Here is a 15,188-nt window from a genome sequence, read left to right on the forward strand (position 1 = left end):
CCAACACCACACTTCAAAAGCATCAATTCTTCGGTGCTCAGCTTTCTTCACAGTCCAACTCTCACATCCATACATGACTACTGGAAAAACCATAGCCTTGACTAGATGGACCTTTGTTGGCAAAGTAATATTTCTGCTTTTGAATATGCTATCTAGGTTGGTCATAACTTTCCTTCCAAGGAGTAAGCGTCTTTTAATTTCATGGCTGCAATCACCATCTGCAGTGATTTTGGAATCCAAAAAAAATAAAGTCTGACACTGTTTCCACTGTTTCCCCATCTATTTCCCATGAAGTGATGGGACCAGATGCCATGGTTTTAGTTTTCTGAATTTTGAGCTTTATGCCAACCTTTTCACTGTCCTCTTTCACTTTCATCAAGAGGCTTTTTAGTTCCTCTTCACTTTCTGCCATAAGGGTGGTGTCATCTGCATATCTGAGGTTATTGATATTTCTTCCAGCAAACTTGATTCCAGCTTGTGCTTCTTCCAGCCCAGCGTTTCTCATGATGTACTCTGCATATAAGTTAAACAAGCAGGGTTATTATCAACTCCACCTAATTCATTAAAACTTACTTTCAATTTTTAAGAAATATCCTAAGGTTTTTTCCTCACTCCAAATTCCTGATCAAACTTAATCTTTAAGCTAGCCCTAGGTCTCGTATTTATTAAATTATTTGAGGAAAACCACAGAGGCCACCTCATTTGGAGACCTTTCACTCATGAGCTTCAAATGTCCCCAAACCAACAGCATCCAAAAGGTTATCTTACTTCTTACTATTGTATAAAGAGAGCCTTTCAATGTCTCATTTCATTGTAGTAGTGTTGCAATGGAGGACTATTTTCTTGTATAATAGAATCCTACATTTTGGATGCTTAATTTCTTTAAAATATGAAGTGTCTGTCCATTGTGTTAAAGAAAAGGTGAGCGATAGCATTCAAAGTGGTAGTCATCGACTTTTTAACTTTCTATTTTTCTCTAGTTGCTAGAGATTGCTATTTTTTCTAGATTCAGATGGCTTCACCTTGGCAGAGAAAGTAAAAACTTCTGGAAAAGTACAATACATCCTAAGACTATCAGGGTCTTTTTAGCAAATATAGGGCTTCATTTGGTATACTGAAAGACCAATGAGACTTAGATGATAGATTGATAAATAGATTGATATTTTTCCTCCTAAATTTTGCCATTACCTGTGATTTCTTTCTTGTTCATACTTATCTTACTTTGGATTCATTTTGTGGGTTTTATCATCTATTCTCATAATTACCCACTGTAAGCTAATTATTTTCAAAATTTTACCTTGCCCCAATCTTTCCTCTTAGCTCCAAATCCACATATCCAAATTTTATATCAATTTGAAAGTCCCCAAACCTTACCACTTTCAGAATAAAATTCATCTTTCCTGTCCTTCTTCTCCCAACTTGCTCTTAATGTTTACTTAACCACCTCCAAACAAGGAAGCTGATCCTCCTTGACCCTCTTCTGCCATGGACCAATTTCCAAGTCTTAGAGATGGTTGGCCATGAAGATTTAAAAATTACATTCTTTTGTGTTTACTCCCCACTATGACTTCCTTAGTTCTAACCTTTATAATTCCATGTCCCCATTACTGCTGTGCCATCTCAAATAATTTCCTGCTTCTATTCTTCCCCTCTTCACGTTTCTGTTTCACAGACCTGCAGGAATGTACTATCTAAAGGGAAAGCATAAATATGTCTCTCAGCTATTTAAAACCTTTCAGTAGTTCCATATTGCTTTTGGGAAAAATAAACCATACAGTTTAGGATAGCATACATAGGGTATCATAGTCTAGCTGATTATCTCTTCAGGCCTACATCTTGTTACATCTTCATTTTCTGAGATCTAGGCACACTAGATTACTGGCAATTCTCTGAACCTGCTGGGCTCTATTGCCTCAGTCACTGTGAGTATTCCTTTTGCCTGAAATATCTTTCCTCCTTGATCCATTCATGATATCCCACCCCTTTCTTTAAGAGGTAGCTCAAGCTTAATCTCAGGCTTCCCTGGTGGCTCAGATGATAAAGAATCTGCCTGCAATGCAGGAGATGCAGATATGATTCCTGAGTTGGGAAGATCCCCTGGAGAAGGGAATGGCTACCCACTCCAGTATTCTTGCCTGGAGAATTCCATGGAGAGAGGAGCCTGGTGAGCCACAGTCCATGGGGTCACACAAAATCAGACATGACTGAGCAACAAACAAGCTTCATCTCATTTGAAATGCTTTCACTTACTCCTGGAATTAACCATTTCTTCCTTGTCTGTATCCAGTGTTTTTATACTCTACTATAGATAGCATTCATTATACAAATGACTGGTCACTTATTTATGTGCCTCATTTAACTATGGGCATTGTAAGAACCTGTATAAGGAACCTTGTCTTCTTATATCTTCTGTTCTTAGCACCCCCATTGGTACCTGACCCAGAATAGGAGTCTAGTGAATATCAGTTCCATAGTTATAAGAATTTCTTGAAGAAATAAAAAGATAGCCATAAAAATTGTAATTTTCTCTTTTCCTGTCCTCATTTCAGTTCAAAGGTTGAATTCTTCCAGGGATAATTGTGAAAATGCCCACATTCTTTATGAAAAACTACCTTTCACTGACAGAGGTACTGTCTGGCTCTATGACCACAAGACATTGATAAAAGAGGGCAATAGTCCAACATCAATACTGGTTGAAAGGCTCAGCTATTTACCTCTGAATTCACCACTGGCCTAAGGTCACAACACTAGGAACAGATGGAGCTGAGTTTCAAATCCAGTCCAGCCTGAGCTGGCCTGAGCACACACAGCTCTTTCATCCAATTTCTATTCCATCTTGATGTAAATGCTGGGCCTGCACTTTTTCCCCCTCCTACAATCGTTGCATCTCTATTACTAATCTCTTTTGATCAAACACAAGCATATGCATCTTGGTCAAAACAAGTAATAATTTACAGCCTAAACTACTTAATAAAGAAATCTTTCAAAGAAGCAACAAAGTATGCAAAAAAAAAAATAGCTTTGCTAAAACATACATTAAATTTGCATTGCCAAATAGCACAGTTATCCATTTAGTCTAAAACATATGCATTCAGGTTATTTCACTATTTTTTCTAAGAAGGGGGATGGTGGTGGGGTGTGGCAGAGAGTACTTATGTTACATTTTCATAACTAAGTACAAATATCCAGATGATTCTTCCCACAACAAAAGAATGATATATTTCAAATTTAATTAAAATACCTACCACTTGTAAAATAGAAAAGCTCTATTACTTTTTAAAAACATCCATTTGTTGAGGGTTATTTTAAAAAATTGGAGTGTGTGTGTTTAGTCATTGAATCATGTCCGGCCCTTTGGACTGTAGCCCACCAAGGTCCTCTGTGCTTGGGATTTCCCAGGCAAGAATACTGGAGTGGGTTGTCACTTCCTTCCCCAGGGGATCTTTGCAACCCAGGAATAGAACTTGCATCTACTGTGTCTCCTGCATTGCAGACAGATCATTTGCCTACTGAACCATCAGGGAATAATTGCTTTAAACCACTATGTCAGTTTCTGCTGTTCAGCAAAGTGAATCAGCCATATCTATACATATCAGTTCAGCCAGTTCAGTTGCTCAGTCATGTCCAAGTCTTTGCGACCCCATGAACTGCATGCCAAGCTTCCCTCTCCATCACCATCTCCCAGAGCTTTCTCAAACTCATGTCCATCAAGTCAGTGGTGCCATCCAACCATCTTATCCTTTGTCATCCCCTTCTCCTCCTGCCTTCAATCTTTCCCAGCATCAGGGTCTTTTCCAATGAGTCAGTTCTCCCCATCAGGTGGCCAAAGTATTGGAGCTTCAGCTTTATCAGCAGTCCTTCCAATGAATATTCAGGACGGATATCCTTTAGGATTGACTGGTTTGATCTCCTTGAAGTCCAAGGGACTTACAAGGGTTTTCTCCAACACCACAGTTCAAGAGCATCAATTCTTCGGCATGAATTTATTGTAGGGATGTGAGAGTTGGACCATAAAGATAGCTGAGCACCAAAGTATTTGTCTCCACATATAGCCCCTCTCTTTTGAATCTCTTTTCCATTTAGGTCACCACAGAGCACCAAGTAGAGTCCCCTGTGCTATACAGTAGGTTCTCATTAGTTACCTATTTTATACATTAAGTGAAAGTCGCTCAGTCACGTCTAACTTTTTTGACCCCATTGACTATATAGTTCGTGGAATTCTCCAAGCCAGAATACTCGAGTGGGTAGCCTTTCCTTTCTCCAGGGGATCTTCCCAATCCAGAAATCAAACTGGGGTCTTCTGCATTGCAGTGGATTCTTTACCAGGTGAATTACCAAGGAAACCTATTTTACACATAGTAGTGTGCAAATGTCAATCTCAATTTATCAATTCATCCCACCTTCTCTTTCTCTCTTGGTACCCATATATTTGTTCTCTATGTCTGTGTCTCTATTTCTGCTTTATAAATAAGTTAATCTTTACTATTTTTCTAGATTCCACATATTTATATAAATAGATGATATCTTTCTCTTTCTGACTTATTTCATTCTGTTTGACTGTTTGACTTATTTCATTCTGTTTGAATCTCTGAGTTCAGTTCAGTGGTCTGACTCTTTGGGACCCCATGGACTATAGCATGCCAGGCCTCCCTGTCTATCACCAACTCCCAGAGTTTACTCATACTCATGTCCATTGAGTCAGTGATGCCATCCAACCATCTCATCCTCTGTTGTCCTCTTCTCCTCCTGCCTTGAATTTTTCCCAACTTCAGGGTCTTTTCAAGCGAGTCAGTTCTTCGCATCAGGTGGCAGTCTCTAGGTACATCCATGTTTCTGCAAATGACACTATATTGTTCCTTTTCATGGCTGAGTAATATTCCATCTTCTGTGTGTGTGTGTGTGTGTGTGTGTGTGTGTGGTTTTGATGATGGCCATTCTGACTGAAGTAGGGTGATATCTCCTTGTAGTTTTGATTTCCTTTTCTCTAATAATTAACAATGTTGAGCACCTCTTCATGTGCTTTTTGACCACCTGTATGTCTTTGGAGAAATGTCTATTTAGATCTTCTGCTCATGTTTTGATTGGGTTTGTTTATTTCTTTGATATTGAGTTGCATACGTTGTTTGTATATTTTGGAGATTAATCCTTTGTCAGTCACTTTGGAAATATTTTCTCCCATTCTGAGGGTGATTTTTTTCATCTTGTTTATGGTTTCCTTTGCTGTGCAAAAGCTTTTAATTTTAATTAGGTACAATTTGTTTATTTTTGTTTTTATTTTCATTACTCTAGGAAGTCCCTGGAGAAGGAAATGGCAACCCACTCCAGTATCCTTGCCTGGAAAATTGCATAGGCAGAGGAGCCTAGTGGGCTGCAATCCATGGGGTCACGAAGAGTCAGCCACGATTTAGTGGCTGAACAACAATTTTAGAAGTAGACCAAAAAAGATCTTGTTGCAATTTATGTCAAAGAATATTCTGTTTGTGTTTTATTCTAAGAGTTTTATAGTGTCTGGCCTTATAATTAAGTCTTTGATCCATTTTGAGCTTATTCTTGTGTATGGTGTTAGGGAGTGTTCCAATTTCATTCTTGTACATGCAGCTGTTCAGTTTTCCCAGCACCACTTATTGAAGATATTGTCTTTTCTCTATTGTTTATTGTTTCCTCCTTTGTCATAGATTAGGTGACCATGGGTACATGTCCGCTGGGCTCTCTACCCTGTTCCATTGATCTATACTTCTATTTTTGTGCCTGTTCTATACCGTCTTGATTACTGTAGCTTCGTAGTATAGTCTGAAGTCAGGGAGCCTAATTCCTCCAGCTGAATTCTTCTTTCTCAGTGTTGAAGTTTTAAACAACAGCAAATAAAACTCAATCAAAGTAATTTAGGACAAATGAATTTATGAAAGATAACAATAGTAGTCATAATAATAATAAAGTCTTAATAGCAATAGTAACAGTATCAATAGAACTATTTGCCAAGTTTATTTTTAAGTACATTAATATATGTTAATTTATTTACTCCTTACAATTATTCCTTATGGTAGATACAATTATCTCCATCTTACAGATAATGTTTTAAATAAGACATTATTTAAGGTAATCCCTGAGATGCAGAGATTGTTACTTGCCTATAGTCACATAGTATTAAGTGATGGAGCTAGAATTCAGTTTCTGGAGATCAGGTTTCATAATTTATGCTTTTAGCCACTACAATATAATGCCTAAATGAATGATACATACAGATGCCACATTATAAAACACATGTATATGTGTATGCATGTACTCAATTCTCAGATCATAATTAACATAAATGTGTATATTACAGAGATGATGTATGCATCTATGTATATACATATATTTATATACATACACCATATATATGGACACACTTTCACATGTGTTATACAGATATACATAAAGAAATGGAGACATACATATTTATGTATACACACAAACATGAAAATATGCATTATGTGATGAATATAAAATCTAACTTCAGCAATAGTTTTTGTAACTTTTCCTACAAAAATATGATTGGACCTCCTAAATCTAACAATATGAAAAGGAGAAAAAAGTTTTCCCTTGCAATTATATTTAGCAAACGTTTTCCAAGAAATATTGTTTAATCACTTCAGGGAAGCAGAACTTTCTAAGGCTGCAGCCAAGTTAAACTTTTGAAAATTGTTTTTGTAATGTTTACTCAGTGAGATCATATTTTCATTGCTCTGATGAAATACAGGTGCAAAATCTAAATACACCAGCCCCCATAGTGCAGTTTCCTGCTGAGTTCCTTTCTTATGTGGCTGAAATCCTTCCACCACTTTTTCTTCTACCTCTGTCCTTCATCCTAAAATTTATTTTACTCAAGTGACTCTAATAATATCCTCTGAAAGGAAAAACAGAAAGAAATACTACTTACTGAATGCCTGATATGTGTCAGTAACTTTAACAAACATTATTTTATTTCACAGACTCAATGACCTTATGTGGTGTGCGTGACTTTTACAGAAGAAGAAACAAGGGTCCAGAGAAGTTAAGCACCATACACAAGAAAACAAGGCTACTAATTGGTAGAGCCAGAAACTTGTGGTGTTCCTTCAAAGTCATAGCAAAAAGAAAGAATTGTAGAATACCATTGTTAGGAGGTACTTTATTCCATTGTAATTGTCTGTTTACAATATACTCCTGGAGGAAGATGGATAATCTTTTCATATTTGAATCTCCAGCCATGTGCACCATGCTATCAGGGATGTTAGCATGTGTGCTTAGTATGTACTGGATGCCTGCATGTGTGCTTAGTCACTTAGCCATGTCCAACCTTTTTCGACCACATGAACTGTAGCCTGCCAGGCTCCTCTGTCCATGGCATTCTTCAGGCAAGAATACTGGAGTGGGTTGCCATATACTCCTCCAGGGGCTCTTCCAAATCCAGGGATTGAACCAGCATCTCCTGCATTAGCAGGCAGGTTCTTTACCACTGCGTCACCTGGGAAGCCCATGTACTGTATGCTGCTGCTGCTGCTGCTAAGTCGCTTCAGTCGTGTCCGACTCTGTGCGACCCCAGAGATGGCAGCCCACCAGGCTCCCCCGTCCCTGGGATTCTCCAGGCAAGAACACTGGAGTGGGTTGCCATTTCCTTCTCCAGTGCATGAAAAGTGAAAAGTGAAAGTGAAGTCGCTCAGTCGTGTCCGACTCTTAGCAACCCCATGGACTGCAGCCTACCAGGCTCCTCCGTCCATGGGATTTTCCAGGCAAGAGTACTGGAGTGGGTTGCCACTGCCTTCTCCCCATGTACTATATAGCTGTTTATATTTTAAAACTGATTTAAAATGTCAGTTTTTTTGGTAATTGTTCAGTTGCTCAGTTGTGTCTGACTCTTGGTGACCCCATGGATATATATATCTCCAGGGGCTAATGTGTCAAACATTTTGCTATCTTGGTCATGCATTTTCTCTCCTTTAATGGGCTCTAGCACAGCTTTCTAACATTGCATTTGAGGAAACTGAGTACAGAAGGTAAAGTAGTTTATCCAATCATTTGGGATTAGTTCTCTTTGCATGCCACAGGAAGCAATTCTTAATGACTAATTGGTCAGATTGGTTTAGATGATTTGAACTTAGATTTGAACCAAGCAGAAGAGAAAACTATTGATTCTTTTCCCATCTAAATTGCCAGTGCCATTTCACAGACCAGACGGAAAGAATGTTTACTCCTAATAGCTTTAGGAGGTTAAGGCATCATTTTTGTTTCTATAAGCAGGGCAGCAGCACCCTCAGCCTGGAACCCATGCCTCTGTGCTAAGGGCCAGAGCTGCCAACTGTGAACCAAAAGGGTAACGGCCTCTGCTGGGGATTCAGAGCCACATATCCCTCCGTGAAGAAAATCTTTTTTGCTCCTTAATTCAATCACATACCCAACTGGCAATCTTGCATATCAAAATGGGAATCCTGGGAGGCTGTTGGAATATGCAGATCAACAGAAGCTAATTAGCATTAACTTGCAGCCATCCTGAACTGATTGGCAGCACAGCTGTAGGGACCCAACAAAACATGCTGAGTGCATGTTTGTCAGGCCACCTGCCACTTGGTGGAATCCAAAGTAGTGCAAATCACCGTGCCGTAATAACTCGGTGACCTTAGTCTGGGAGAAGTAGGAAATGGCCATATTTGGATCATGCAGTGATTAGTACTGCCTTCACCTGACACGCAGTCAACAATAGGCTTTATGGTGGTACCTTCCTCCTTTGACACGTTGATGTCTTAATTGAGATTGACAGCTTCTTCCTGAGGCTACTAGTTCTCCATGAAGTTTGCATTCTTATTCAGGATCACTGCAGGCACTGACACTAGTATGATTTCATTTCCAGCCTCCAGGAACCTCGCTCTTACTTCTTAAATCAAGGGTACATTTTAGGAATAAACACAAAAAACATTAGGGCAGGTGCGGGGAGTGTGGGAGCCAGAGATATGGCTGGGTGACTTTATGCAGGTTACCTAACATCTTAAATCTCAGATTTCTCATCTGAGTTGGGGCATCTCCTGGAACTATTGTGAGTGTTGAATGAGGTAAAGTGTGAAAAGCTCTAACACAAAGTGGGGGCTCAATATGTGGCAGCCACTGTTCTTTTTATAATATAGTAATTCACACACACACACACCATAGAACAAAGGGCTGACCGGATTCAGTTTTTATGACATGCCAAAGGAAACCATAATAATATTTATGAATCAAAGCACTATCACTTCCACTTGAGAAATTTGCAAAGTGTATAACTAAATTTAGTTTTATTTTTTCCAAGTCTCCACTTTATATGTATAGGGAAAATGAACTTTAATAATGAGGACAATTGCTAATGTTTATTGAAAAATAACTATTATATGCATCTTCTCTAATCCCCATAAACCCAGGAGATGAGAACTACTAACAGCTCAAATTTAAGATGAAAATACTGAGGCCTGGGGACTTGCCCAAGGTCAACTTTGAATCTAGTACATTTTGTCTTTCTGCAGATTTTAGATGATCCAGATAATAGTTTTATTTTGCCCTTGGGTTGTGCTCAATCCTTATTAGGAAATTGAGCTCCCTATTCAGAATGTCTGCAAGGAGAAATTGAATACTCCCTTTGCTGTAGAGAAGATGTATGCAGCCAATGCAAGGTTAGGGGGATTGTTAGGTTTCAGCTTGGTGGTTTCTAAGTTCCATTCCAAATCTGAGAGACTCTAATCAGCATATTTATTTTTATTATAATTGAGTGAAAAGTTCTCTAAAATTTCTTTCAGTTCTAGTAGATAAGACAGGTGAAGTAATAACAGCTTCAGTTTTAACACAATTTTAATAGTGGTGAACCTTGGAGATCAGGATTGAGGGGTCTGAACTCTGGAATAATTACTCTTTTGGGGATCTGAAGTTCCATTGATCTATGTCACACAGATGTTCTGAGATATTGCAGGCTTTGCTTTTGTTGGATTTCAGTTGTTTTGAAAGTTCCATTGATTCCTGCCAATGATCTATTAGCCTTTTGCAGTTGCCTGCTAGAGTAAGTTCACTGTGCCAGGAATCCCCTTAGTCACTTCCCCTGCATCTCTCACTACCACTGCTGGTAACCCCTGCTACCTTTACACACTGCTTGTGGAATATTTTAAAAGAATATTGCACTTGGCATGGATACAACACCAAGTCTGAGATGGCCAAATAAGTTTCAGATATGATCTTGGCTCTGATCGATTAGTAATAGCAGTTAGAACACTGGATGATGATGGCTTTGAAGCCCCATTCTTGCTCACCAGGAAAGGATGATGTGATGAGTGAAAATGAGGTCAATGAGCAATGAACAAGTAAATGTCACTTCTCCTCTAAGTTCTTCTTAACTATTGACTGCTTTTTGTTTACAGTAGATTTATACTGGAGAGCAGCAGGCAGAGAGAACATGAGAACAATCTATATCAGGAAGGGAAAAAAGGAAGGGAAAAAAGAGAGTCATGAAGATAAATGGAATAAATTGAGCTGGGTGTCCCTTATTGGCATTAACAAATAAGGAAGAAAAAAAAACAAGCAACTAACATTCAAAAGCATCTGAGAACAATACTGATGATCTGCCTTTACTGGAGGGTATACTGTAATCCTTGTCTGGGAGCTGAAGAAATGGAGTTTCCATCACAGTAAGCATGTAGGGAAAAGGGGAGGGTTGTGGCTCAAATGCCACAGACTCTAGCTGATCTTACCAACACTTAGTAGATGTTCTCCCATGGACTTCAGCCCACCAGGCTCCTCTGTCCATTGGATTCTCTAGGCAAGAATACTGGAGTGGGTTGCCATTCCCTTTTCCAGACAAAGTACTAGCTGATCTTACGAATATTTAGTAGATGTTCTAGCACATACTATCACAGTCAATCATTTGACCTAACAAAGAAACTACAGACTCAGAATTTAACCACAAACAGAACTAGCACATGATGGTGACAAGTAGAGCCCAGTCCTCATACAGATGTTTATGTTTATGCTCTTTTTCCTACACAATTCCATCTCTTAGCCTAGAATGTAAAGATGTTCAGTTAAAGAAGCATCATGGAAGACTTCAATGTGATACCGAGGGTTCTAATTCTCTCTACTATCCATGACACTGGACAAGTCACTTGTCCTAACAGTATTAAAAGCTACATTTTGTTGAGTCAGGGCATGCAGTAAGTATGCAGCATAATTGCTTGTTTAATTCTTACACTGCTCTATGAGGAAGATGTGACTAACTATTTTTACAGGGGAGGTTAAATCATTTTTCCTGGTGAATAGCTGGGGTACAAATCCAGGTCTCCAGGCTCCAGCTCTTAACAAATCTATCATGGGAAGGTCAATTATAGAATTATTGTTTCCAGAATAAATGAGTACTTTGGTGAAATTACTGCTATGAGAAGTGAATTGGAAAGGGGGAAGTAGGGATTTGAGACTTTGATGAGAGGGTATTATATTGGTAAGAGAATGGATAGTAGTTGGTAAACTGTGTAATGTATCTAAAGTGCCCGTATATAGTATACAATCACCAACTCTGGGTTCTATCTTCATCTTCCCCTCTACCCTATACCCACGGACTTTTAAAGTAAATATTTACATTTTTTAATTGTACAATTGCTTTATAATGTTGCATTTATTTCTGCCACACAACACAAACACAAAGGTGTGTGTATACACATATATGTGTGTGTATATATATATATATACACCTTCCTCCTCTATCCCCATCCCACCCCCTAGGTCCTCACAGAGGGCCAGGATGGGCTCCTTGTGTTGTATACCAACTTTCCACTAACTATGTATTTTTCACATGGTGGTGTACATATGTCAAAGCTACTTTCTCAATTAGTCCCGCTCTCACCTCCCCCTGCTGTGGCCACAATTTCATTCTCTACTAGGTTCATCAGTATCATTTTCCTAGATTCCATATATATGTATTAATATATAATACTTGTTTTTTTCTTTCTGACTTACTTCGCTCTGTATAAGAGGCTCTAGGTTCATCTACCTCACTACAACTGACTCAAATTCATTTATTTTTATGGCTGAATAATATTCCATTGCATATATGGACTGCATCTTCTTTTTTCATTCATCTGCTGATGAACATCTAGGTGGCTTTCAGGTCCTGACTATTGTAAATATTGCTACAATGAACACTGGGGTGCAGGTGTCTTTTAAAATTGTGATTTTCTCAGTGTATACCCAGTGGTGGGATTCCTGGGTCATATGGTAGATTTATTTCTAGATTTTAAGAAATCTCCATACTGTTCTCCATGATGGCTATATCAGTTTCTATTCCCACCAACAGTGCGTGAGGGTTCCCTTTTCTCCACATCCTCTTCATCATTTATTGTTTGTAGATTTTTTGATGATGGCTATTCAGACTGGTTTGAGGTGATATCTCTTTGTAGTCTTGACTTGCATTTCTCTAATAATGAGTGATGTACCTAAGGAATTTTGTTCAACACTGAAGGGAAATATCAACTTGTACACTCTGTCTTACTTCTTTGATGAAGCCTTCCTATCTTGTCAGCTAGGGCTGCTATAACAAACTACCAAACTAGGTAGTTTATCCACAGTTAGCTTTCTGATCTTATAAGGATATGAATCCCATTCATGTGGACTATACTCTCAAGATTTAATTTCATTCTGAAAGCCCCATTTCCAAATATTGCCCCATTCAGTTTAGGGTTTTAGCATATGCAACATTAGGTCCATAGTCTCTGTAGGGCCTCTGGGTCAACTAGATTCTGCCCATTGCCTAAGTGTGTGCATGGGGAAATACCATGTAGGAAGAATTTCAGATTAAAGTAATCAGGGTTACTGGTTTAACAGGAAGCCACCATGGGGTCCATTGAAAGGAGCCTGAGAAATATCTAAACATAAACTAAAAAAACAAGAAATCCTGAAACCTTGTTTTATACAGGAAATACAGCACTCAGGAGGGACTGGGAGAATTCTCAAGTCTCATTAGGTGTCAATATGATTTTTGCAGGCCAAATCTTAGGGTTTTGGAATGGTTAATCAGTGGAGAAGAAAAGGAAAAAGCAAAAAAAAAAAAAAAAAAACAAACCCACAAATCCAGCCTGCTAATGGAGAAGGGACGAATGAAAGACAGGAAGCTAACCAAGGGGCCTTCACCGTGACACTGGCTCTGCACCCATTCTCTCTGTGGTTAACCAGACCTTCTCTGGTGCTATGGACCGAACTGTGTCCTCCCAATATTCACATGTGGAAGCTCTAACCCCCAGTGTGACAATTACTGGAGACATGATCTTTAGGAAATAATTAAGATTAAATGCAGGTGGGATTCTTCTCTGATAGGACTATGGCTTCATAAGAAGCAGAAGAGATCTCTCTCTCTCCACCATGTGAGGGTACAGAAGGAAGGCAGCCATTTGCAAGCTAAGAAGATGGGCTCCAACCATGTTGACACCCTGATCTCAATATTTTAGCTTCCAGAAAAGTTTCTGTTCTTTAAGTCACATAGTCCAGGGAATTTTGTTATAACAACCTGAGGGAGAATACCTGGAATATTATGTAATCAGTTCAGTTCAGTTGTTCAGTCATGTCTGACTCTTTGCGACCTCATGAATCACAGCACACCAGGCCTCCCTGTCCATCACCAACTCCCGGAGTTCACTCAAACTCATGTCCATCGAGTCAGTGATGCCATCCAGCCATCTTATCCTCTGTTGTCCCCTTTTCCTCCTGCCCTCAATCCCTCCCAGCATCAGAGTCTTTTCCAATGAGTCAACTCTAACATCAGGTGGCCAAAGTATTGGAGTTTAAGCTTTAGCATCAGTCCTTCCAATAAACACCCAGGACTGATCTCCTTTAGAATGGACTGGTTGGATCTCTTGCAGGCCAAGGGACTCTCAAGAGTCTTTTCCAACACCACAGTTCAAAAGCATCAATTTTTTGGCGCTCAGCTTTCTTCACAGTCCAACTCTCACATCCATACATGACCACTGGAAAAACCATAGCCTTGACTAGACAGACCTTTGTTGGCAAAGTAATGTCTCTGCTTTTTAATATGCTATCTAGGTTGGTCATAACTTTCCTTCCAAGGAGTAAGTGTCTTTTAATTTCATGGCTGCAATCACCATCTGCAGTGATTTTGGAGCCCCAAAAAATAAAGTCAGCCACTGTTCCCCCATCTATTTGCCACGAGGTGATGGGACTGGATGCCATGATCTTCGTTTTCTGAATGTTGAGCTTTAAGCCAACTTTTTCACTCTCCTCTTTCACGTTCATCAAGAGGCTCTTTAGTTCTTCTTCACTTTCTGCCATAAGGGTGGTGTCATCTGCATATCTGAGGTTATTGATATTTCTCCCAGCAATCTTGATTCCACCTTGTGTTTCATCCAGCCCAGTGTTTCCCATGATGTGCTATACATATAGTTAAATAAGCAGGGTGACAATATACAGCCTTGATGTACTCCTTTTCCTATTTGGAACCAGTCTGTTGTTCCAAGTCCAATTCTTACTGTTGCTTCCTGACCTGCATGCAGATTTCTCAAGAGGCAGGTCAGGTGGTCTGGTATTCCCATCTCTTTCAGAATTTTTCACAGTTTATAGTGATCCACCCACTCCAGTACTCTTGGCTGGAAAATCCCATGGATGGAGGGGCCTGTTAGGCTGCAGTCCATGGGGTCGCTAGGAGTCGGACACGACTGAGCGACTTCACTTTCACTTCTCACTTTTATGAATTGGAGAAGGAAATGGCAACCCACTCCAGTGTTCTTGCCTGGAGAATCCCAGGGACGGGGGAGCCTGGTGGGCTGCCATCTATGGGGTTGCGCAGAGTCGGACACGACTGAAGCGACTTAGCAGCAACACAGTCAAAGGCTTTGGCATAGTCAATAAAGCAGAAATAGATGTTTTTCTGGAACTCTCTTGCTTTTTCCATGATCCAGCGGATGTTGGCAATTTGATCTCTGGTTCCTCTGCCTTTTCTAAAACTAGCCTGAACATCTGGAAGTTCATGGTTTACGTATTGCTGAAGCTTGGCTTGGAGAATTTTGAGCATTACTTTACTAGTGTGTGAGATGAGTGCAATTATGCAGTAGTCTGATCATTCTTTGGCATTGCCTTTCTTTGGGATTGGGATGAAAACTGACCTTTTCCAGTCCTGTGGCCACTGCTGAGTTTTCCAAATTTGCTGGCATATTGAGTGC

This window comes from Bison bison, unplaced genomic scaffold (assembly GCF_000754665.1).
Source record: "Bison bison bison isolate TAMUID 2011002044 unplaced genomic scaffold, Bison_UMD1.0 scf7180017863957, whole genome shotgun sequence".
Classification (NCBI taxonomy): domain Eukaryota; kingdom Metazoa; phylum Chordata; class Mammalia; order Artiodactyla; family Bovidae; genus Bison; species Bison bison.